The 27,534-nt window shown below is 36.0% G+C and overlaps 2 pseudogenes; one reads left to right on the plus strand and one right to left on the minus strand.

Annotated features, from left to right (window-relative positions):
- Window positions 1-15,239: 15,239 nt before the first annotated feature.
- Window positions 15,240-19,794, plus strand: LOC145613702 (equilibrative nucleotide transporter 3-like; annotated as a pseudogene).
- A 333-nt stretch (window positions 19,795-20,127) lies between these two features.
- On the minus strand, window positions 20,128-27,534 carry LOC145613703 (putative cinnamyl alcohol dehydrogenase 1; annotated as a pseudogene).

The following is a 27,534-nucleotide window of genomic DNA, read 5'->3' on the forward strand; positions in this document are numbered from 1 at the left end:
AAACCTAAAACAATGAGTATCAATATCCCAATAATCTATAGCAGAATAAATAAAATCAGTATCAAGAATCATCCCTCTGACCCCAAACATACCCCCCATATGAGAAAGTTCTAATGCCTTCCTATCTTTAGCAGTCAAGCGACGACACCAATCATCCATGTAACCACAAAAAGTTTTCTTAGCTAAAGACATGATCACTAATTAATTTAATTATTTGATAAGCTGATCAAATTATGCAGTAAACGGGCTATTTGGGGGCTATTTATAACTTTTCCTGCACGACGGACTCCCATTCCTCGAGGGAATAGGAAAACAAGTCTGTCGCCAGGCGACAAGATTGTCGCGTGGCGACAGAGGCTGTCGCCTGGCGACAGAGTCTGTCGCGTGGCGACAGACTGGGTGACGCGGCACCAGTATTTTCCTTAAACAGCGTCACCTATTGCGCGTAGGAAACCGTGTTTTTTACGTATCTGACTTCGAATTTGACTTGACATACTGTTTCATCCCTTATTATTATTATTATCATTATTATTATTATTATTATCCCTTATTATCCTTATTTTTCTTATTCTCATTATTATTATTATTATTATTATTATTATTATTATTATTATTATTATTATTATTATTATGACCATCATTACCAATATTATAATAATGAAGCTTAATTCTTTCAAGCTTGCCCTCATTTTTTCCTTTTTTTTCTTTTGGGGGAGAGAGTCGGTATACCCTCCACTAATATTAAAAATGACGGAAAAATTCCGCGCAAAAATTACACTTTTCCACACACGATACATGCATTATAAAATGACAAACTAAGTAAAATGATTAATAAATAATAAAATAAATGCATATATATACAAGTGTCTAGTACATGAGTCGCATAATACACTAGACAAAGTCCTATAAAAGTCAAATATAAAAATAAATACAGGTACAACTATGGTGCCGGAGGTCGCAGATCGCGAGGGATACCAAATGTATCAAAAAATGCCCTACTCCGCGGAGTATGCCCATCATCGTCCCCTGGACCACCAGATGACGCAAACTGCAGCTCAGGGCCAGGCCACCTAACCTCACCCTGAAACCCGACAGAAAGAGGCTGGGGCTGCTGCGATGACGAGCCAAACTCGTATGTCCCACCACCCATCCCACCTCGAACAGTCGGCTCGGTCGGAGCATCCTCTGGCGATGACGCCGAATCCTCTACAGCTGCGGCCTCGGAACGACCACCTCGTCCACTAGAGGTAGTCCGGCGACGCCTCGAGTCGGACCTAGTAGTCTCCCTCCTAGGCTCGGGCCTCAACCGAGTGCGTGGAGAAGGAATAGGCTGCCCCTGAAAAAATAAATTCAAAATTAGCCAACATAACAAAAGTAAAACCGAAAACACTGAAAGTAAAATAATACCTCCTCAACGTCGTTGCTACGACAGGTAGCACGGTTCCGCAACCTCACAAGCTGGCTGCGAAAGGCGTCAATGCACCTAGCCATAGCCGTCACCACCTCGCGAGAAAACTGTCAAAACGACCAAGTCAGAATAGCAAACATGAAGCCAGTGCAATGATTACATAAAATGGCCTAACCACTTACCCGAGTCTGGTGACGAGGGATAGACCGCTCCACAAACTGTTCCCCCTCTGGAGCAGGCGGAATGAGCTCCTCGATCGGCCCATACGTACCCTGGTAACGTATAGACATCCTCGGAGGAATGAACTCCCTGGGACCAGCCTGCTAAAAACAGAAGGTTAAAAGGATACTTGGGGGCTACCTAAGACAAATAAAACTAAACAAATGACAACATACCGCTGCCTCCTCTGAAGGGACAGGAGCCGGCGCCAACAGCGGCAGCAGATCCTCCTCATAGCTCTGCTCGAGGAGAATGTGGGACCTCCAATGAGTACCTCGCGAAGGACCACCAGCACGATCCCGCTGCAAGGCATCATGGAACATGTGCCTGGGTGGAGAAGCTGGGACTACGAAAGAATCTGAGGAGTGCTGGATGGCTACCCGCTCCCCTAGGTAGACCACCGCATCGTACGTCCCCAGAAAGTAGCGACGCTCAGCTGTGTATTGCGCCGCTAGCGCAGAGACGGGGAAACCAGCCCAAGGTCGATACACTGGGCTAGGCTCCTGAAATATCACTAAGTAAGACACTAATGCTAAAAGTAATGAAGCCAAAAGTAAAAGTTAAGACAAAATCTCACCGAGAGGATCATCTCTCGAAGGCGTAACACCTCCGGCGGACCCCTGCGGCCTCCCCAACTGGCAGCAATGGGAAGCACGCGAGGAGAAGGCCTCGCTGGCGCGAGAGAGGGAAAGTACTCGTAGAACCAAATCTATACAAAAGCAAAAATTAGTGAAGACATGTTCCTAGACATCTAAAGCAAAATCTAAGTGGTAAAAAGGGAGGCATACCTCTACGACCCTCCAGAAACTGGACAGGGCGACCTCTCCAGATAGGGCCTTGTGGCGACAGGAACGCCGTAAGCCCAATAAGAAATCAGCATAGGCCATGCTGGCCCAATCATATGTCCCCACCAATCCTAGGTCGCGGACGGCAGGCAGGTAGTATAGTAGTACTCTACTACCTCGATCAGGGGAAAACGTCCCTGATAGCAGAATCAGCACAAAGATGCGCACCCGCTGCTCTCGGGTAGTCGCATCGTCCTCAAAAGCTGCAGCCAATGTGCAGCGACGAATACATCGGGAGCTCAGCTGTCCCGACTGAACCTCAGCCCGGGCCCGAATGACGATCGGCCCCAACAACTCCAAAACCTCTGGCGAGTAGACAGTAACGCCAGCATCGAAGGGAAGTGGAGTGGACTGGAAATCTAGCCCCGTGATGAGGCTAAAGTCAGCTGGAGTGACTGTCATCTCACCCCAGGGAAAGTGAAAGGTGTTGGTGGTGTCCCAAAAGAACTCCACCAAAGTCCGAACGACGAGGTTGCCCCCATCGTATGAAAACATGGCCCGGGTGGCCTGCAGCAAGGGAGTCAACCCACATAACTCCCAAAGACGTCGAAGTTCCTCGTCACGACAGATGAAGCTGTCGTACAAAGAACCGATGGTGGAGTTACCCGAGCCATGGCTACGGGTCCTCCCACTCGCTAAACCGCGTCGGATCCTCTCCGACAGATGATGAACTGGCGCGTGAAACAGAGTGCGCTCATCCCAGTCAGGCATGACGCCCAACCCAGAAGTAGAAGGTACGTCCTCGCCCTCGCTGGTGGGCTCGTCCTCTCGACGCGTGTCCCTCGACCGAGAACTCGAACCACGTCGTCTAGCCATGCTAAAGTTTGTAAAAATAATTAAACTTAAGTTTCTACAGTATCTAAGTTCGCCTGAGCCGCATGATACTATGTTCAGCAAAAAGAGTACGTAGTACTAAAACAGAGTAAAATCTCAAACAAGCATGGAATCATTTTTTGAGCAAACAAACAATTTCTTGCAAACGTATAATGAATATTTGTGACAAATTGCACAAGAAAAAGCAGTTAAAATACCAAGAACGACTCACATTGTTCTTCACGACCTTAAGAGGTCCAACAATGGTGAATCGTTCGTTTCTTCACCAAATTGAGTCAAACAAGTCTCAAAACACTCCCAAGGTAATATACAAGCATAATTAAACAAATTCAAGGCATAAAATTCAACGAACAAAGCAAATTAAGCAAAATGAGTTTCGAAATTTCGAAAAAACCGCAAACAAGAACAGCCAATTCATCAAAAACCGAGTTGAGTTTGAGCAAAACTTACGTAGATCGGGAAAATAGATGAGAAAAGCTTCGATTTGCAACAAATTTGAGTGAATTTGGTTGAGAAATGAGCGAGAACGAGCGAAGTGAAGTTTTCGTGAGTTTTGAGAAGCAGAGCAGCGAAATGAGGAAGAAGAAGAATCGGGTTTTAAAACCCCGATTCTGTCGCCAAACGACAGAATTGTCGCGAGGCGACAGACTCTGTCGCGTGGCGACAGAAGCAAACGCTGGCGACAAGCGTTTCTGGCCGGCGCTGGTGCGGAGACAGAGGTCTGGGCTCTTCCTTATGGTTTTTTGGGTCCAGTTTAGTGATTTGGGTTCCTTGGTACGCCAGTTAGCCCCTTTGAGTAATTGACATGATTTAATCAGCTTGATCAAACGCACTAAGTGATCGACTTGATGAAAGATCGTCTCACTTTAGCTTAAAGCGCCTAAATATTGGCTCATAATAAGGCACCGAAATAATGGTTCAACAAATAAGGCACCGAGATAATGGTTCAAGGCACCGAAATATTGGTTCAACAAACGCACCAAAGTAATGGTTTATAAAGGCAAAAGCACCGAAGCACTGGCACTGATATAAAAGTAATAATGATATTAAGGGTCAATAGGTAAAGTGATTCTTTGGCAATGTCTCAATGTAAAGGGAAATTGTTTAGTGGCGAAGTACGGTCATGACGAGGTAATGTCACAAATAGAGGAGATGGCAAAGTAAGGTCACCTTCGGCGATCCCTCAAGGTAAAGAGAGATTGTCTATAGCGGCGACATACTGCTGTGGCAAAGTATGGCCACACCCAGGAAATGACGACATACGGTTATTTTCGATGATGTTCCCGAAATACTGTGGAGGATCAAGAATATTGAAGACGACGACATATGGTTATCTTCAAGGATGGCATTCACAAGGCACAGTGGAGGTTGTCATAAACAATATATGAAATACAGCAAAACGGTTACTCTTAGAGACGTGTGCGCGACGGTGCAAGATACGCGTTTCTTAACTCTTTTATCTGTTTTAACTAATGATTAGTTTGCAGGTATCGGCGTTATAAGAATGATTTGGAATTGCAGAACATTTTGAATCATTCTCCGTCCCTATCGATACTTTGACTCTCGTTTTTCGAAACATAAGTTTCTTCAAACTCAGTCAAAGTGGGGGCTTCTGTAGACACCCATTTGTGTCTCCCCAAAACCAAACCCAGTGATGAATGCCTTGTGCGTCGAAACATAATCGAATGAAGTGAAAGTGATTCGAAAGTCAAATGTCGCGGTTTAGTTTTAATTAATTTCTTTTCTCTCTGTTTTTGAAAATGGCTTTATTTATTTGAAAACGTCCATTTCAGTTTATTTTGGTCCATGATAAGGGTCCAATAATAGTGTAGTTGGATGGGGCTTGAAAAGACCTTTCCAACGATATATTATAAGCCCAATTCCGATGAATATTGAGGAAGTTATGGCTAAAATACTAAACTGGGCCTGGAGTTCTATTTTAATGCGGCCCAATGATCTAGGGGAGGGCCCAATGTTAATTGTTATTCCTAAAGCTATTAGGATTAATTATGGTTTTCTAGAAGTTTCTAGAAAGTTCTTCTTAGTTCTAATATTGATAGGATTAATAGTTAATTATCTTTAAAGTTTTTTTATTTGGAATAAAATATTATTTTGTTATCTTAAAAACGTATTTCATCTTCTGTACGGATTCCGTAGATCAAGTTGATTAAAGATCGGATTCTGTATAAAGATAAAAACGCGCTTATACAGGCTGTCGCCAGACGACAAGTCTGTCGCCACGCGACAGACTCTGTCGCCGCGCGACAAACCCTGTCGCCTCGCGACAGACATTGTCGCGTCGCGACAGAGTCCAGTCCTGGCGACAGCGTGGAGTTTTATTCCTTATCAAATTCCGTGTTTTTTCGGATTATTTTCATTATAAATAGCGTCCGAATTCCTGTTTTCAGAACGATCAATTCTCATCAATTATCAACGATCAATTCTCATCAATTATCAACAATCAATTCTCATCAATTATCAACAATCAATTCTCTCTTTTTTTCTCTTGAGCAATATATGCTTTCTTTCTCTCTTTTCTAGTTTTACAATATTCCGCATTCACAAGATCTTAGAGTCTCTTATCCAAGTTCGAAGTTGCCTTCGCCCTAGACGTGCAAGGTTAATATTTTCTGAGGGTTTGGTCCAAAACTAGTCTAAACTTTATTTAATTTGATTTCAATTTAATTATTTAATTGTTCTTTATTTATTTTCATTGAAGTTTACTAACTTGTGTATTTTGTTATTAGAAAGAGGTACGAGGCTTCAAAGTATGTAATCTTATTACTCTCTTTCAATGTAGAAAGCATGATTATTAATGATTAATTCCTAGTATCATGTTAAGATGCTTTTAATATTCCTAGTGTCATGTTAGGATTATTTTTATGCTTTCTAGTATCATGTTTAGGGTGCCTTTATTCTTTCTAATATCATGTTAGTACCATGTTAGGTTCAAAGTTTTGATCTTTATTGCTTAGTGACATGCTAGGATTTGTTATTAATCTTGTTAGTATCATGCCTAGGATCTTGCTATTATATTTGAGCTTTATTATGCCTTATCATGCTATTATCATTGTTATTGCTTTATTTATTGTTGCTTGATATATTTTATTGTTATTGCTTGATCACGCCTTTTATGCAGGTTTAAAGGGAATTTGTACTTGAAATCACGCTTAATAAGATAATTATTAATTTGGTTTAGGCTAATGTGATTTTAATTCAAGTGATCGCCAATAATAGTATTATTTGTGCATTAATTTCAACCAACATAGATAAACAGGTTAGGTTTAATATAATGTTTGTATGTTATTCGAAAAGCGCACATGAATACGAGCAGAACAAAGTAGAGGCCTATTTTATAGGGCGGGTCCTTTCTTTTGTAGATTGGATTCGTACCCTCATCCCCGGACCCTGTTTGGTTCAAGACCTTATGGAGTAGTTGACGGTCCTTTGGATTGTCTTTTGGGTACAAGTTCCTTAAAACTTGTTGGCGACTCGTTTTAGCTCTTTGTCTTTCCCTTTGGAACGCCACCGTACTTTAGTGTATGATCACAGTGGGGTTCAAGTTTGGGGTTATCATAATGCTTGAAATATTCCCTACATGGACAAGGAACTAATTGCAGAGGTAGTACACTACCTTGATTCAATCATTATTCCAACAAGTGTTGCAAATGAAAACGAAATGGAGGTAGATGCAGACTGAAGATAAAAGGGATGCATATCACACAAGATGAAGCATAGACTGCCACACATAACCAGTATGATTTTAACATGTTTTTTGTTGTTTTCAAAATTAATGGTTAGGTGTATTTTGATATCAAACATTGTGTATTCATAGATAGGCAGTCTTACATGCAATTGAAGGTATGTAAGTATCAATTACCAGTTTTTGGGACATTAATGTTAGCAATCTCTGTATTAGGTAACAACCATCCATCAATGGGTTTTTTTTTTTATCTTTCAAGGCATCTCTGAGTTGTGGTACCTCGATAGTACTCCTCAAATAGAGGGTACTAGAGCAGCCATCTTACTTAAATTAGCTATCTGATGAGTCCCTTCATCATCTGGATGGGATTGGGTAACATGCATTTCATTAGGGGGGACTCATTACAACAAACACAGGGGACTCAAATTCTCCAGCGAAAAATCCAACTCACCAACAACACAAAATCACAAGATAACCAGATCCAACACAACAACACAAGGGAAAACCAGATCCAACACAACAACACAAAGGAAAACCAGATCCAACACAACAACACAAAATACAGGCAACTCCAACACACCAACAACAGTCAGTACATCAGAATTTGAGTAGCATAAAAGCCAAGAACACAGGGACTCATAAATACAGTAACATGACAGCCAACATAACCAAAATCAGAATCACAAAAACCAGTATGCAGCATATAAGCATGAATATCAATAAATTGGAACAGTAACAAAAGAAAGGGGTGATAGAAATTACGCTGCCCAAATCAGTATGGGGAAAGGGACTACTGGGGGTAGTAGATCTGGAGGTAAGCCTCCACAACATCATCAGGCTCAAGCCCTTCAGGAAGTCCAGATCTGATCCTCTTAGAACCAGAGCTTGGGCCTGCAGAACTCCCACCCATCATAGGATGCGTAGCTGGTGGCTGGAGAACTTCTCCGGCAGTCAGTTCAGGAAAAGCCGAAGACCCAGTTGAGGAGATGGCTTCTTGTGGTGGTGAAGGAGCTGGTACAGGGACGGCAGAACCAGATCCGCCTTCTTTGGTTGCAACAACCTCAAGATCTGGGCTTTCGGTTGCTGCAACAGGTCTTTTGGAGCCAGAAGTGGGCATGGGCTGCTCATCCTCATCACTGGAAATGTATTCAACAAGCTTCGCCCCTCTAATCCTCCTTCTCGCAATGATAGAAGCACGACGGACAGGCTTCATAACACGAGAACCACGCCTAGGGACAAACCTAGTTACACCCTCTTTAGGGGGTGAACGTGTAGATTCGGAAGAAAGGGACTCAAGGCAGATGAGATCTGGAGTTTTTGGTGGGTTTTGAGACATTTTGATGGAGAGTTGAAGAGTGAGGAAGGAGCAGAACCCAGAAAACAAAGAGAGAGAAGAGAAGAAGATGAAGTATACGAGAAGACAAAGAGAAGGCAAAGAGGAGAGAGAGTGAGAGAGTGAACAATTTAAAGCAGTAGGGTTTGGGAGAGGGTGGGTTTTCTGGGAAAATTTCCCAGAATTGAATGCTCTCAACCATCTTCAATCTGTATTGAATGCAGATTCAATGAAGGTGGTTGGGAGATGAAGGATTTTAAAGGGAAATGGGTAAATTTGGTGGGAATAGTTAGGTTAATTAATCAAAACATAAAACTAAGGGCTTGTTTGGCACCATTTTTGGTTTTTAGTTTCCTGTTTTTTTGAAAACTTTAAACCAAAAACTGGAAACAAGAAAAAGGTGTTTCCACTTTTTTGTTGTCAGTTTTCAAAATTATTATGATTTTAATAAGTTTAAATAATTTTTTATTCATTATGTGACATATATCATATACTTTTAATAAACAAAAAACCAAAAAACGGAAAACCACAGCAATGCCAAACGAGCCCTAAGCAAATCCAATTAAAATTGTTAAGTAGTAGGATTAGAAAAAAAGTAAGGGCATATATGTAATTGTGCAGTTCAAAAGTTACTAAATAAGGAAAAAAAATTGTTGCGAGTAATATGAACCACCCCAAAAAGGAAATTGTTGCAAGTAAAATGAACCGGAGGTAGTATTTACAATAATATATAACAACGAAAAATAATTCTTTTTTAAAGTTAATTTAATGCCTTGTTACCTTGATAGATGTGATGTAATCATTGATTTTCTTATACTCCCTCCGTCCCCAAATGATAGTCCCTTATGGGAAAAAATCACGGGAATTAAGAAACTTAAATAAAAGTAGTAAAATTACATTGAAAAGGTAAATTTACATTGGGTATGTAAAATAGTAGAGAGAGAAAGTAATAAAAGTATATTGAAAAACAAAATTTACATGGGAAAGTTAAATTTGCACAAATATTGTTGTAATTGGAGGAAATTTTGATAAAAAATTGATATTAATGATACTTGAAAAAAGTAAATGGGATTATCAATTTGGGACTAAAAATAGGCCATGAGGGACTATCATTTGGGCCGGAAACGGAGGGAATATTCCTTATTAACCGTGTAAAATCACCAAACATAACCTTCTTTTTGAGACTAGAGGGAAAACTTAAATAGATATCAAGAATGACTGACACATTGCATGCTATTATTTATGGATACTATTTTCCCTCCAATACATTTTTTTTTTGCCAATGCCGTTAACTACGACCTATAATAAAATATGCACAACATATCCATCAAATCATATACCAAGGCCGGGTTGACCCATGAGTGATTCCGGCCCGATAGAGCCCATCTTACCTGCTAAGAAACATCAAATCATATAATTATAATAGTATGATTCACATACTTTTCATATCTTTAATATAAATGCTTTCAATATCTATTACTTCATATTTGTATTTTTATTTACAGAGTATAATCATGTCATATCTATATATAGGATAATATATCATATTTTATACCTTAATATCTTCAAAAATATCTTTAGTAGGGGCGCGATTACTTGTGGTTGGCCACATTGTGTGGCCAGCTGACACATACCAAATTACTGATCGGATAACCCCTAACCAATTGATTAATCGAGTAACCCATGACTAACCGACCCTGACCAAGCAACCTCTAAGCAAGTAACCTTGCTCGAGTAACCCCAACCACACCGTGTGGCTGGCTGACACACACCAAATCACCGATCGGATAATCCATGATCAATTGACTAATCGAGTAACCCATGACCGACCGACCCTAACCAAGCAAGACCTAACCGAAAAACCTAATTAAGTAATCTCGAGTAACCCCGGCCACACGGTGTGACCAGCGATACATTTGTGAAGCTGGTTAATTTTAATAACATACTATAACATAGAAATAAAAGTACTAATACACCCTAGATTAGTGAAGTTGAAAGGAGATGACGCAGCACCCACAAAAACATTGATTTCCCAATATACTTGGTAGCGTTTGTGGGCTAATTGATGAGCTATTCCCACCTTATGCATGCATGTACATTTGAGGATATATATATATATATATATATATATATATATATATGCTATTCCCTTATTCCCATTTCATATACACTTCCAACATTACTCAACCATATCCTGCTCACTTTGAGAGAAAAACAAGAGAGAATTTTTTTAATTTTTTTTTATTATTTTTTCTTTTTAGGAAAAGAGAGAAAATTATTTACCTTCTCCATTTTTTTTTTTTGAGGTAATTTACCTTCTCCATTGTTAAACAATATATTCCCCTTGAAACAAAAACCAACGTTTTGAGCAAATCATAAGGCAACCAAATCGTATAGCCTTTGTCAAACACAATCATCAATGTCTTCTCACGATTTAGAAAAGGCGCCCGGCGACGCCTCTCCGCAAGAAATTACCTCTGGTGTTTCATTTCACTCATTGTCTTATTTTCATATATATATTCCTTAATACAATTATCGGGTTTTGTTTGTTTGTTTGTTTTTTCGATGTACTCAACATGTATTCTACGTAAACATTTCAGGAGGGTTAACTGACGGTGACGGAAACGGAAGCTCCGGCCAGCCAAATAGCAAACAGAACGCTGGTAATCTCCCTCTCTATTTTCGAATTATTTCATAATGTTGTCAAATAGTTGTCAATCCTATTGATAAATGGTAATACATTTGTCAAAAAAAATAAATGGTAATTTAATTGCAGTTTTCCAATTCGTTATTTTTACTTATACTAGATACTTTTCTAAAATATATAAAATAAAAATAAACACATAAATCTACCAGCAAGCTAAACCTATCAATTATCAAACACTTAAAAGTCGTATGTACTTCATTCTCACTTGAAAGATTGTTTCTAATATCAACCGATTTTAAATTCAATTAACATCTCTTTCTTCAGAATTTATATAATAGATGCAAAAAAAAAAAAAAAAAAAAAAAAAACCCTATTTGTTTCTCTAATCAATTTAGTTTGGGAAAAAGGATTATTTATTTACAGAGTATTTATTTGAAAAAAATTATAACATTTAAGAAAGGAAGCAAAACTTTCGTTCTAATTTAGTTAACTTGTGTTTATAATTTTTTTTTTTAAAAAAAAAAAAAATTATCATGTACTGTATATAATTTTAAAAACTACTCCGTATTATTCAAGTTCTTTGTTGTCTATATATATATATATATATATATATATATATATATATATATATATTTTTTTTTTTTTTTTTTTTTTTTTTTTTAAACGGTGTTGTCTATATTCTTTAAAACTTAGGTTCGTTTGGCATCGCTGTGGTTTTCTGTTTTTTGGTTTTTTGTTTTTTAAAAGTACATTATATACGTCACATAATGAATAAAAAATTATTTAGACTTATTAAAATTATGATAATTTTGAAAACTGACAACAGAAAAGTGGAAACACCTTTTTTTTGTTTCCTGTTTTTGGTTTTTAGTTTTAAAAAAAAAGGAAATTGAAAACGAAAAATAATGCCAAACAAGCCCCTATTTATTTTTTATTTATTTATTTATTTTATTTTTTGGTGTTGCAAATTTAAATTTAATTGTTAAAGGTTAAAGTTTTAGCTTTTAGGCCAACACACCCATGCAATATATTATGTACGAGTACAATTTAAACCCCCTCTCCCTCACTCTATCTGACACAAAGACTTTTAAGGCAATGTAAGTACTACGATGATTTATGACCTAGTTTATGTTATGTATATATATAACATAAAAAGTACTCCGTATATTTTAGATAAAGGCGCAGATAGATAAACATAAAAATAAAACCAATAGTGTTTGGGTAAAGGACTAGTTGAGCATTTTATTTTGGCAAGTTTAATTTTCAAGCAAATTAGCTTTGCTTAGCCAAATTAATTGAGTTTTCTAGCTCCAATAGTCAAGCTAGTAGATAGGAAATTATTGAAATTGCAAGCAAGTCCCTAGCTACAACCATTGGAGTTGCTCCAACAAGCTAATTTGTTAGTTAGCTTACCATTAAAGTTGCTCAAATAAAAACTCAAAAGCTGGATTACTATTATAGACCAACTACTTACATAAAGAATTAGAGATTGTTCTCTCAATGGCTAAACGGCCTAAATCATAATGACCTTTAGAACATGCGAGTTAAAATTTAGAACATTTGTGTGAGTAATATGTTTAGAACATCTGATTTAAGAATTTAAACAAGTGATTAAAAATTTATAAAATTAGCTTTATGAAATTTTAAACATATGAGTAAAATTTAGAACATTTGATTTAAGATTATGAATATGTGAATAAAAATTTAGAACAAACTGATATAGAATATAGAAAGTGTGAGTAAAGAATTTAGAACATACGTGTAAAAAAAAAAAGAACATACGCTTTAAAATCTGGAACATATAATTAAAAATCTTAGAACACACGTTTTAAAATTTAGAACATATAATTTGAAATTTTGGAACAAGTTATTTAAAATTTATGACATCAAACTTAACTAAGTTATGGTTTAGAACATGTGAATACTAAATTAGAACATTTGATTTAATTTAGAACACCTAAGGAAAAGTTTAGAACGTCAGATTTAAAATTTAGAACATACGAGTAAAAAATTAGAACATAAAGAGTGTTCTCACATAAGAAACATTCTCACATAAGAAAAATTTTCATAAGGTGGTTCTGAATAACAATTATGGATATGAAATATATGGAAATTAGTATACATTATACTTATGGTAAAGATATTTTTCCTTTTAGCTTACATATTCTTCACTAATAATTATAAATTTATTCTAAATTTCTAAAGTATTTTGTGAAAATTTAAAAATTATTTAATTTTACATGATCTTTTATCTGATTTTTAAATCTAATAAATTTTACAATAGCCATTTAGAAATGGTACGTAGCAAACCATTATAATTGAGTCATTAGGTGAACCTTAACCCTCCAATTAACAAGCTAAGACTTGTTTGATTCATTCATATAGTTGACTATAACATATAAAAGAAATTAGGTACAGTATTAGAAAAAATGAATTATTCTTTTATTAGCACAATTTTTTGATAGGATTTATTATTATTTACACGATTTAAAAGGAACCTTATTCAAAATTAAATAGTACTTAGACCCCGTTCTCTTCACCTTAATTTTGCCAAACTAAAATTATTTTTACTGAACTGAAATTATTTTTGCTGAACTTAAATTATTTTTACTGAACTTAAATTAATTTTGCTGAACTAAAATTATTTTTGCTGGACTGAAATTATTTTTACTGATTTTATATTATAATTCTTCTTTAAGAAAACTGAATTTTACTGAACTGAAATTATTTTTACTTAATATTATTTTTTTTAAGGTGAACAAAACAAGGCCCTTACAATAATAATAATGAAAAAGTTTCTCCATATCAATTCTTAATAATTTGGTCTAAGTCTTTTTATGAAAATTTTCATTTTGTTTTGCAAAACAAGAAAAATAGTTTATGACAACGGTAAAAGTCGTTGCTAAATAGAGATTGTCGTTGCAAAAAATATCTTTTGCAACGACAATTGTCGTTGCAAGGTCGTTGCGGGTGTTGGCGTCACAAAAAATCAACACGACGACTTTTTGTCGTTGCCAAAGATAGTTTTTTCACAACGACATAAGTCGTTGCCATAACTTTGTCGTTGCAAAATATTTCTTTGAAATTTTTGAAGACCCGCGCTATAATTTGGGAGGAGGGAAATAAAATATTATCTTTACCAACGACATTGTCGTTGCAAAATATTTTTTTTGCAATAAATAAAATGTCGTTGTTAAAGTTTTGTTGCTATAAATGAGTTTTCTTGTAGTGTTGGTTCCAAAAAAAAAAAAGTTTGTTTACTTTTTTTGAATGGTACTCCGTATCATTTTTGTTTACCTATAATGTCACATACTCCCCCTTTTTTAAATTTTAAATACTTCCAATACACATCCGATAAGGTATTTACTTTTTTCTTATCTTTTTTTTTTTTTTTTTTTTGTTTTTTTTTTTGAGGAACATCAAGTATTTACTTGTAATTTTTCTAAAGATGGATTTCACAAAAGTCATCTCTATCTATATTAAAAGACTAAAGCTGGAAATTGTGGCTTTCTCTTCTAACGCACCTTTGTCATCAATTTTCGTTTTGCACTATCATCAATTTCACATGCAAGAGCTGTGCCTGCCTAAGGTTTTTTTTTTTTTAGTATTTTTTTTAATTTTTCTTTTAATGCTTTATGAAAGTAATTAATTAATTAGAAATAGATTTAGATAATGTTAGAATTAATTTGATTCATTTTAATCTTGTTCAGATTCTTTATTTTATAGTTGAATTGATACTTGAAATTGAGGAATCATTTTGTTTATCAATTAAATATTACTAAAAGCGTTTGCATCAAAAAAAAAAAAAAAAATACTACTAAAAGCGAATATAAAGACACACTTGTCAATATATTATTAAATAATATCCCGCCAAAAGTACCTTCTAAAAAAATTATTGTTATGTAAGGAAAAATAAATTATATCTAAATTATAACATAATTTGTTTTATATAAAATATAAATCTTTTCTTATAAGATTAAACTATCCATTATAAATTTATAATTATTACATGTATTTTAAATATTTTCTTTTACATGCTTTTATTTTTAATATACTCTATAATTTTTAATACTCAAGTCATTATATTAAAAAATTTATAATAAAATTGTCAAAAATATTTAACAACCGTGCATTGCACGGGATTTAACCTAGTTATGATATATATGCAAACCTAAGGGCACCTAATAACAAAAATTTATGCTTCTTTATTTTGGTGCATCATTTTAGAATGGCTAATAATTAGAATTGTCATGACTAAAAATTATGTTATCTTTTCCAACTTTGTGACAGGTGATACAAGCATTGTAATTGGTACTGAAAATGGAGCTACATTATTGGTAATATGCTCCAACTAATTTGAATATGCTTATTTTCTAATGTAATTTGCACTGTAACTACATTTACACAAATATATTAATTGTTTTTTGTGTGTTATTAGGGGCATAGGAGTGCATTACTCCTATGTTGGGTATTTGGGATAGGATCTCTCCTGTCCTGGTACACCATGCTTAGCATTGGGGACTACTACTATCATGTTTTTCCGGTACTAAACTTGTCATTCTTTCTTTGTTTGTTTGTATTTTTTGTTTGTTTCGGTTTAATTTATTTTTTACCCTGTTCTTTTTTGAAGAAATACCACCCATCAAGGGTACTTGCCTTTGTTTATCAGCCATTTTTGGTTGTAACAATGGCATTACTGGCTTTCTACATATCGAAAGTTAACAGTAGATGGAGAAACAATGGCGGATTTGGGCTATTCTTCCTTGCTACACTGGGATGTTTGTTGGTATGTCACCTCCAAATTCTAGCTTTATTATTGGTATCCATTAAAACTGGAAAGCCTTGACTAGACAACTTAACAATGTTAGCATACAAAGCTTAGGGTAAATAAAAGTTGATCGCTAAATTAATAGAATAAGGTTTAATTGCATTCAATAAGGAAAGAAGAAAAGAAAAGAAAAGAAAATAATTGAGAAATTGATTCATTTATTAAAGGAAAATTGCAATACATGAATACTACTACCTCCGTTTCCTTTTAGTTGACACGTTTCCTTTTGGGGTAACTTTTTTTACCTTGTATTTACAAGCAACCCCACTTGATTTTTCATTTTCTCTCACTCTCTTTCCTCTCCTCAATATATGTGCCTAAATCAAACGTGTCAACTAAATAGAAACGGAGGAACTATAATATAAGGCTTTTGAGTGACCAAATTTTTTCCCAAGGATTGACTAGAGCTGGTTATTGGGTAAGGTAACCAATAATAATAGGGTTAGGGCACATTTTAAAGGCTTTTAATGGATTGGGCCTTTAATGGACTAGGCTCTTATTGGGTAGGGTTAATATAAGATTGGCAAATAATACAAGTTTATCTGCCAGATAAATGAAATTTTGTTAATCTGATGGTATTTCTGTAAACATATGAAAAAAGCGTGGTCATTTGTTTAGTACTTTTGATGAGGTGTCCAATTGCTGTTTGCAACTTGCTTTTACAGTTTGGTGAGAAAATTACACATGTACCCCTCAACTAGTACATGAAAAGACGCATGTACGCCTCCTTTGGTAGTTGAAAAGACAATTATACCCCCAAAGAACCAAAATTTGTTTATCTGAGGAATTAACTGAGCACAACTCATATAAGATCAAAATGTTTTTCCAATTTATTTAATAAAAATAATTACATAAATAATTTTGTATTCATATATATATATATTACTCTATATATACTTAATAATGGCCTTGTCCAAAATTTATTTTAATTGATATTTTGTCGGCCTGCCCATTATTGACCCACGACTCGCATTGGCTCGACCCTATAAAATATGACCCTCTTTGACCCGACCTGCATCACCGACCCTAACCCAACCCGCCCAATAATTAGGTCTAGGATTGACTATGTGATGAGAATATTTTTTTCGAATGCCGTCTCAAGTCCTCCCTTGATTTACGTTACTTATACTGCTCTCTTTAGTCTTTACCATTACACCATACCCTTGGCCTCTTCCTAACTTATTTAATTTGCATTTCTTTTTGCTGCTCACATTTCCCCATCAATTATACTCAGAACAGAACTATTTTGGTTAACATTATCTTTTAGATGGCTATAATGATCATCTTTGCCCTTTGCAATTTCCTCTTCATACCTAGGAAGTATTTCCTTTAGGGGGTAAAAAACTCTGTTTTCTATCAAATTGGCCTTTTTTTTTAGTCTCAAGTGTGATCATTTTGGGACTAAGACTTTGTTGTAGTAGTAGTAGTTGTTGTTGTTGTCGTGGTCGTCGTCGTCGATGTTGTTGTTGTTGTTGCTGCTGCTAGAGCTATCAAAAGCTAACTCAACCGGAAATACCGACCCGAACCCGATTATTAACCGACCCGATCTGACTCGACCTGAAACCAACCCTAGACCCGAATTAACCCGAAAATTTGAGACCCAAACCCGAACATGAACAGACCTTGAGATGACCCGACTCGAATATAACCCGTAAATTATTGACCTGGACCGAAATTTACCCAAACCTGTTTTAACCCGTCAAAACCTGAATTTAACCCAACCTGTTACTAACCCGACCCGAATTTAACCCAACTTGTTCCTAACCCAATCCAAATTTAACCCTAGCAGTTACTAATCCGACTCGAAATTCAACCTGATCTGTTACAAACCCGGCCCAAAATCAACACGACTTGTTATTGTCCCGACCCAAATTCAACTTGTCTTGTTATTAACCCGAACCAAAATCAACTCGACTTGTTATTGACCCGACTCGAAATCAACTTGACTTATTATTTTATACATCTTTATTGTTGCAAATAAATTATTGACTTAAACAGAACCCGACTCAAACCCGAGAATGACCCGACCTGATTGTAACCCGCAAATTATTGACTTGAACCGAACCTAACTCGAACTCGAGAATGATCTTAACCTGTTTTAACCCGTGAAAACCCGAATTAAACCCGACCTATTATTCACCCGACCCCAATGTAACCCGACCTAAACCCGACCCATACCCGATAAGATGTATGACCCGATATTACCCGACTCAAGCATGACCGAAACCGAACTCGACCCCGACCCGCATATGTTACGATATTAACCCGAGTTGACCCGACCCCACACTTACCCGACCCATTTACCCGAATTAATAGCTCTAGCTGTTATTGATGTTGTTGTTGTTGATGTTGTTGTTGTTGTTGTTGTTATTGTTATGTTGATGCTGTTGTTGTTGTTCTACTGCTGCTATTGTTGTTGTTGTCATCATCTGAACTTAATTCTAATATTTGATACAGTTGGATGTGATTACCTCTGGAGGAGGAGAGCTGACAAATTATGCAATACTATGCATATTTGTTGGCCTCTTTGGCATTGCTGACGCGCTAGTTAGAGGAGGGATTAGTGGAGACCTTGCATCTATGCCATCAAGGTTCATGCAATCCTATTATGCAGGCATGGCAGCTTCAGGGACCTTTGCGTCTGTCTTGAGGATTATTACCAAAGCTGCTATTGGTGGTATACGCAAGGGCGCCTGTAAATTTATTACTTTTCATTTGTATTTTTTTTATTCTTGATGTTGAATTTAAGGTCATGAAACACTTTTAGCTTCGTCATTGGTATTTTGTTGACCTTAACTATTTAAAAAATTAAACTTCTATAAAGAGTCAAGTTAATTGTAATGCAAGGTCTGTATGTACAAGTTGTCTGTAATATTTGCTCCTCTGGACAATTTTCTGACATTATTGCTTGAAGTACTTTTCTGACATTATTGCTTGAAGTACTTCTCATTTCTCTGTATCCATTTAGCATAGCTTATTAACTAATGATTCATACCCTTCCATTTGCAGTACTATTCATGTCAATAGCTGTAGGGATTGAGTTGATTTGCTTATGCATGTACCCATTCTTTTCAAACTTGCCGATTGTCAAGTACTATCGAGCAAAGGGTACCAATCAGGCAAGTTTCACCACTTTGTTACTGTATTACATTTTATATTTTTTAGCTTTTGAATTTTTGATGAATATGAAGTTAACAATACAACTTCTTAAACATACAGGTTGTTGATGCAGTTTGTTTGACGCAAAAACAATTGTTATTCTTGAACTGGGATTATGCCCTAGTCATCTACTTGACATATGTTCTGTCGATGTCAATTTTTCCGGGATTTCTATACGAAAACACCGGCTCTCACTCTTTAGGATCTTGGTAATCTTCTAAACTAATTAATCGCCATTTTTGTTTTGCAATACCTCTTAATTTTCCTTTCGTTACAAAATTCATTCTAGTATTTTTATGCCTCATTCATTTTATACAATACGGTTTTGTAGGTATCCTGTATTGCTGATTGCAGCATACAATCTTTCAGACTTCATCGGTCGATATTCCCCACTAGTCAAGGTGATAAAGATGGAATCCCGAAAGGGTCTGGTGATCTTGACCCTTTCTCGATTCCTTTTTGTGCCCCTCTTCTACTTCACTGCAAGATATGGAGCACAAGGTTGGATGTTCTTGCTCACATTTCTATTGGGCTTCAGCAATGGCTACCTCACTGTGCATGTGATGACTTTAGCTCCCAAAGGTTACAGGGTAAGTAGTGTAATTTGATTATTAGTATTATTAACTTTTTTTTTAAAAAAGAAAGATATAGTAACTCTGTTATATGATTTTTTATCCATTACAAATGATAACTAAGTTATGGTTTTAATTGATGTTTAGGGACAAGAGCAGAAGGCACTAGGGAACCTGTTGGTGCTTTTTCTTGCTTTTGGTTTACTGAGCGGTATCAGCCTTGATTGGCTGTGGATCTTTACTTAAACAAGTTGTCATGTAATTTTACTTTTGTATTGTATGTTTGTTAACTTTTGAAAAAGCTTTAACTGCTGTTTGAACAACAATTGAGATTTGTTCTTATATAAAGCTGCATATTATTTGATTTGTGCAACAATTTTATTCTGAAAACTCAGGTTATGTAAGTATTATTTTGGTTACTTTCTACTCAAGGACTATTCCTATAGCATCTTTTGCATCAAAATACATGTCTGAGTATTATGAAAATAATACATCTCTTACTTTCTCTTCCTAAAGTCAAGTTATTTGTTCAATCCAATCCGAAAACCATATCTATGGTGTGTAAACTGATAATCCTACTCAAAACGTTTGACCTAATGTAGGCTTGCATCTTCTCCAAACGACATCACTTGAGGGAATTCTGAAATTCTCAATGTCAATCACAAAACGATATTTCACATCCCTTTTTACAAGCCTCTCAAGAGCTGCATCTGCATATTTGATTGGAACAACTTCTACATTTGGGTAAACTTTCTTTGCAGCATAGAACTCCAACATTTCTTGAGTAATTTTAGTACCACCAGCCAAGCTACCAGAGAAAGTCTTCATGCTTGTCAGAAAGTTGTAAGATATCGAAAAGGTGATGGAAACTGACAGTATAGGATTCAACTCGAATGAGATTCAGTAGTCCAATTCAATTGGCGTAGACAAACATAACAAAAGACTTGCAGGACAAAATTTCACTTCTTTTGGAAAGCCTACCAGCGTATAAGCACCAAATGTCTTTAGTAGCCACAGATTTCAGCTATGAAGTCCAAGGATCTAGTGAAGGCCTAGGAGAAGAACTATTAGTCTAGAATGGTAAAAGGCGGAGCTCTATGTAGTACTACAATAAACTTGAGTGATGATTACCTTCAGTAGTTGTTCATTAGATGAAATTAGATAATTATCTGCACCAAGCATGCTCAAGGCCTCTTCTTTCTTAAATGTACTGGTGCTAAAACCCATAACTTTTAGCCCAAAAGCCTTACCAAACTTTACAGCCATATGTCTAAGACCACCTAGCCCAATCACCCCAAGACTTTTACCAGGCTGGTTCATATTAGGGCGAACCATGGGAGAATAAACAGCAACTCCGACACACAACAATGGTGCTGCTAAGAGCAGGGAAGATTGACAAGAATCCGATTGCAGTATCAGAAAATTCGGTAGAAAGAATTAAAAGTAGCTTCATTGTATAAAAGTTTTCTAAAGCATATTTGCTATTTTATTGTTCAACCGATTTGTTTAACCCTCAATGTCAACTGTTGGAGAAACTAAGTTCATAATGCACGGACTTAGGATGTCATCTGTCATCCACCAACCAGAAGAAAAGAGTAAAGTGTTGTAAGCTATAAGGCATAGCACATACTACGGATTTACTAAAATTCCTTGGCTTCAACTATGAGATATTGAGAAGTAATGTGAGATGAAGGAAAGAGGATAAATATTGATCAAGTAATCTATGAAATACAACAGTAAATGTGGGTATTACAAGCTTTTGAAAGGTTTGCTCTCTACCAAATTTTAAATAAATCTAACAAATAGCTTTCATCAATATTAAACACAAGAATGGTAGCTTTAATCTATATGAAATAAGCAAGATTAAGCTAAACAAAAAAGTCCATAATGAATTTAACACAAGAACATCACCTTTGATGAATGACTTTAGAGCTAGACTGCTAGAGTAACCTCCTTTTGTGACAATACCGTTTGCATCCACTTTATTTGTTAAGTGTGGTCCTTTCACACAACTAATTTCCATCCCCTTATATTGCCAGTACTCACAATCGTGACATGAGCTGACATAACTTCCCACTCCAACACGATCCCCAACTTTGAAGCGATTAACATCCATCCCAGCCTTGTTTACTATTCCAACGATCTCATGGCTATAGATATGACATGATTATATTCCGTAATAAATATACAAATATGCAAGGGTGGAGTTAAGCTCAAGGCAACGGGGTCAATTGACCCCACTTAATTTGTATAAAAAAAATGTTACTAACATTTTAAAATAAAAAAGTTACTAATTTAAATTGTATTACTTAATATGGGAAATACGATATCAAAATTCTAAAAAATTTATCAATGTAAAACACATATTTATATGTGCAATATATAATGTATAATATATAATATAAATTAGTTTTTAGTATTTTTCAGTTATTATGAAAGTTTATATATATGTTTTTATTAATAATTTAGGATAATAAATTCATTTACTTTTGGTTAATAATTAATTAAAATTAATTTAAACCCACCTGCTCGAAGACTTGCTTCGCCTCAATAAATATAAAATTATAGATATGGAAAGCATTTGTTATATATAAAGATATGAAAAATATGTGAATCATATCATACTAATTCAAGGGTACTTGCCTTTGTTAATCAGCCATTTTTGGTTGTGACAATGACACTACTGGCTTTCTACATATCAAAAGTTAACAGTAGATGGAGAAACAATGGCGGATTTAGTCTATCTTCATTCCTTGCTACATTGGGCTGTTTGCTGGTATGTCACCTCCACATTCTAGCTTTGTTGTTGTACTTGTTGTTGTTGTTGTTGTTGTTGTGTGCAGTAGCTAAGTCAATTCTTATATTTGATACGGTTGGATGTGATTACATCTAGGAGGAAAAGCTGACAAATTATATATGCAGTACTATGCATATTTGTTAGCCTCTTTGGCATTGCAAACGCGCTAGTAAGAAGAGGGATTAGTGGAGACCTTGCATCTATGCCATCTAGGTTCATGCAATCCTATTACGCGGGCATGTATGGAAGCTTCAGGGACCTTGGCGTATGTCTTGAGGATTATTACCAAAGCTGCTATTGGTGGCATACGCAAGGGGGCCTGTAAGTTTATTACTTTTCATTTGTATTTTTTATTCTTGATGTTCGTTAAATTTAACTAATGATCCATACCCTTCCATCTGCAGTACTATTCATGTCAATTGTTGTAGGGATCGAATTGATTTACTTATGCATGTACCCATTGTTTTCAATCTTGCCAATTGTCAAGTACTATTGAGCAAAGCGTACCAATCAGGCAAGTTTCGCCACTTTGTTACTGTATGGCATTATTTTTAGCTTCAAATGAATATGAAGTTAATTATAACAATACATCTTCTTAAAAATACAGGTTGTTGATGCAGTTTGTTTGGCACATAAACAATTGTTATTCTTGAACTGGGATTACGCCCTAGACATCTTCTTGACTTATATATGTTCTGTCGAAGTCGATTTTTCTAAAAATTTCTATACGAAATCACCGGCTCTCACTCTTTAAGATCTTTGTAATCTTCTAAACTAATCTATTTTGTTTCTTTTTTCTTTTCCGTATACATCGAATATAACACTTGACCACTTTTGTTATGCAATACCTTTTATTTTTCCTTTAGTTGCTGAATTTCATTCTAGTAATCTTATGCCTCATTCATTTTCATACAATATGCTTTTGCAAGTATCCTGTATTGTTGATTGCAACATATAACCTTTCTGACTTCATTGGCCAATATTCCCCTTTGGTCACGATAGTGAAGATGGAATCCCGAAAGGGCCTGGTGATCTTGGCCCTTTCTCGATTCCTTTTTGTGCTGTTTTTTACGTCACTGAACGATATGGAGCACAAGGTTGGATGTTCTTGCTCACATTTCTATTAGGATTCAGCAATGGCTACCTCACTGTGCATGTGATGACTTTGGCTTCCAAAGGTTACAGGGTAAGTAGTGTAATTTGAATATAATTAAGATTCAGCAACGGCTACCTCACTGTGCATGTGATGACTTCGGCTCCCAAAGGTTACAGGATAAGTAGTGTAAGGACCTATTTACTTCCACTTAATTTCAGTTTAGTTCAGTTCAGTTCAGCTCCAATCAGTTCAGTTTAGTTTAGTTCAGTTCCTAATTTCCTTCTCTCATAAAATATTTATTTCAGCTATATTCAGTTCAGTTCAGTTCAGTTCACTTTTTGAGTAATTTTAGTACCACCAGCCAAGCTACCAGAGAAAGTCTTCATGCCCGTCAGAAAGTTGTAAGATATCGAAAAGGTGATGGAAACTAATAGTATGGATCCAACTCGAATGAGATTCAGTTCAATTGGCGTAGACAAACATAACAAAAGACTTGTAGAACAAAATTTCACTTCTTTTGGAAAGCCTACCAGCACATAAGCACCAAATGTCTTTAGAAAGCCACAAATATCGACTATGAAGTCTAAGGATTTAGTGAGGGCCTAGGAGAAGAACTATTAGTCTAGAATAGTACTATAATAAACCTGTGGTTGTTCATCAGATGAAATTACATAATTATCAGCACCAAGCATGCTCAAGGCCTCTTCTTTCTTAGATGTACTAGTGCTAAAAACCATAATTTTCAGCCTAAAAGCCTTACCAAACTTTATAACCATATGTCCAAGACCACCTAGGCCAAACACCCCAAGACTTTTACCAGGCTGGTTCATATTATGGCGAACCATGGGAGAATAAATAGCAACTCCGGCACACAACAATGGTGCTGCTTAGTTGTAACACCCTAGAAATTCCTTTCCTTTAAAGTACCTGTTTTGCTCTTGAATTTAAAATCTCGAAATAGGAAAATCTAATACGTTACCGTCACCGTGAAAACGGCTAAGGCAACTATCAAAGACACACAGCGGAAGACTATCCTTTAAAACATTCAAATCAAGTCAACTTAAGAAGTCAACCAAACGAAAGTAAAGTCAAACCAAAGTAAAACCAAAGTTAAATGAAGTCAACCTACAACTTGGAACCATTGTACTTATTAAAACCAAACCAACTTCAAAACCTTGCGTTACTCTCATAAATAATAATATCAGAAAAATAAATAAAGCACTAAACACATCATAAACTTATGGAAACTAAGCATAATTCGTTCTTCACTCATGCCCCGTCATGAATATGCTTCATCACCTGAAAAGCTTCTCTCTACTTGTTTCCACTACTCTCCATTAAAATGGGTCATCAAAGGGCCAAGGTAAAGACAAGGCCAATAAACACACAAACACACAATCAATAAAAGCTGAGTACATAAGCGTATTTAAACACACTAACATGCTATCACCTATCAACACACAACTTACCTCATTGCACCTGTTTACAAATTAAACATGCAACATACAAAAATACCTTTCAACTAAGCAACTAAATAATTTATTTAATATTGATTACGCATCGAACGAGTTTCACCTTAACCTGCCCCAATAAAGGGGTACTAGCAAGGGAGCTAACCGTGCTAGTATTAAATAACCACTCGTAAGTGGCGGAATTCCTGCACATAATAATAAAGAAATGTACAGCATCCTGTACTCCAGTAGAAGTTATGGTCAAATATAAAGCCGCATAACTCCCCCCATATGTTCATACTCAAGGTTTATATTTTCCAAGAGTTTTGGTGCGTAATCTCTTTCACTTAAGTTGTTTACGTATTATTAGACTAGGTGATGACTCTCAAACCATAATCATTCAATCAACAATAATTATTTAAATAATCAAACATACCAATTTAATTCTCGAATAATTAGTTACCACATAATATTTAATGTTGAACCCTTATTAAATCTAGCTCGGTGTCAAAGACACCTTTAAAGCATAAAGCGCCACAATTCCTATCCCTCGGTGTTAAAAACACCTTAAGTGCACTAAGACACCAACAATATAATTTAATCCTCGTGTACAAAGATACTTAATTAGCTTTTTTCTCATGCTTAAGGCATTAATAAAAGTTATATGAACCATAAATAAATTCCTTTTCAATATTCCAAACTTAATTAAACATGTAGTACAATTAAACATGCATTCTAACATGCCATAAATAAAAGTGTGGTTCATATATAACATGTCAAATAATAATTACCAATCCTTAATCCATCACAAATAAATCATGTTTCACAATTCAATCACCAACATCAAAAAATCCACAATTTCCAAACATAATCTTAGCATGATACTATTTGGGATTAATTAATCAAGCCTAGCATGTTACTACATCATCAAAAATATGCTAAATACGTGAACGTACCTTGAATATGATCTTAAAATCGCCACGACCCACGACTATGCGAAATCACTTAATTGGAATTCTCCTACAAACCAAAATTATAAGGAGGCATTAATATCTACCCCACACAAATTTCAAGCAATATATATTCTTATTGAACCACTCAAAATTAATATCGCTAACTTTGAAGCGATTTAGATCCATCCCAGCCTCATTTACTATTCCAAACTCATGGCTTAACAAAGCAAACACAACTTTATCATATCCAAAAGGCTAAATTCAATGCTATATATTTCATTTAGGAGAATTTGTCAAAAATAACACCACCTTTGGGCAGTCTTCCCATAATAGCACCAGCTTTTGATTATTCTTGAATAACACCACCTTTCACATGTATTTGCCAAAAATGAAACAAAAAACCGGTAACCTGTTTTACAGGTAACCTGGGACACATGTTCTAGTTTGATTGGTCAATTTATTTATTTTTATTTTTGACTTTGAAAAAACTTAAACCCCCCTTCCTACGACTTGCACCGGCATCCACCACCTTTCACCGACATCCACCACCCCCACCAAGACCATCCACCTGAAACAACCCTATCCCTGGCCCCCACCCTAGTTTCCGACCCCCTTTCCAGCACTCCCTCTCCTTTACGTCACCCCTTCCCCTTCCCTACCCCTTTTTGGCACCCACCTCCCCTTCTCGACCCCTTTGCACCACCCTCTCCCCTCCCTACCCCTTTCCGGCCGGCCCTTTCCCCTCTTCCCTTTTCCGATTTCGGCCCCCTCCCTCCTTCCCTTTTCAATTTCGGCTTGCTCTCCCAAATTTTCGTAGGCTAGGGTTTCGGTGGTGGGTTGTTTAAGGGTGGGGGAATGGGTGGAGGGGTGTCGTTCAGGGGAGGGGGAAGGCTAGGGAGGTCGATCAACGATGAAGGTGGGGGGAGGGGCGCCGGCGAGGACGGGGGTTGGGCAGGGAGAGGCCAGCAGGGAGGCTAGGTGGTGGATTTTTTTTCTTCTTAATTTTAACTTTATTTTAATTACTTAGTTTTTCTAAAAAAAATTAAAAATAATTGACCAATGACATTGTGACATGTGTCATAGGAAACCAGTACAACAGGTTACCAACCGGTTTTGTTTCATTTTTGGCAAATACATATGAAAGGTGGTGTTATTCAGGAATAATCAAAAGGTGGTGCTATTATGGGAAGACCGTCCAAAGGTGGTGTTATTTAGACAAATTGTCCTTTCATTTATCATTCCACTATAAAGCTACATATCCAGGACCCAAAGGACTGGCCATGAAGGTTCTTCGTCCACATTACATCCGCATAATACACTCCACAATATATAATTTTTAATGATAGTGTACTTAAATTCAGTACGTAAAAGCCTCATAAAAGGAGCATCCGAGTGTGCAAAACACGTACAATACCCTTCATCATACTGGAGGAGCTCCCATTGAATTTTTTTTTTTTATTTTTTTTTTTTTTATAAACGTTTATGTTTATCTAGGGGGTAAAATCAAAAAGTAAAAAATTTGTGCACTTATTTACAATATAACCACTACATAAACAATCGTTGTTTATCATGAAGATCAACTTGTATTTTCCCCATCATAGATGCGATTAAATTCATAAGGCGATATAATCCCTGATTATCTCTAGCTGCCCATCCTAGGCAATTCACATGTTCAGTCTCAGAAGCCAT

The sequence above is a fragment of the Chenopodium album genome, chromosome 25 (assembly GCF_948465745.1).
Source record: "Chenopodium album chromosome 25, dcCheAlbu1.1, whole genome shotgun sequence".
In the NCBI taxonomy this organism is placed as follows: Eukaryota; Viridiplantae; Streptophyta; class Magnoliopsida; order Caryophyllales; family Amaranthaceae; genus Chenopodium; species Chenopodium album.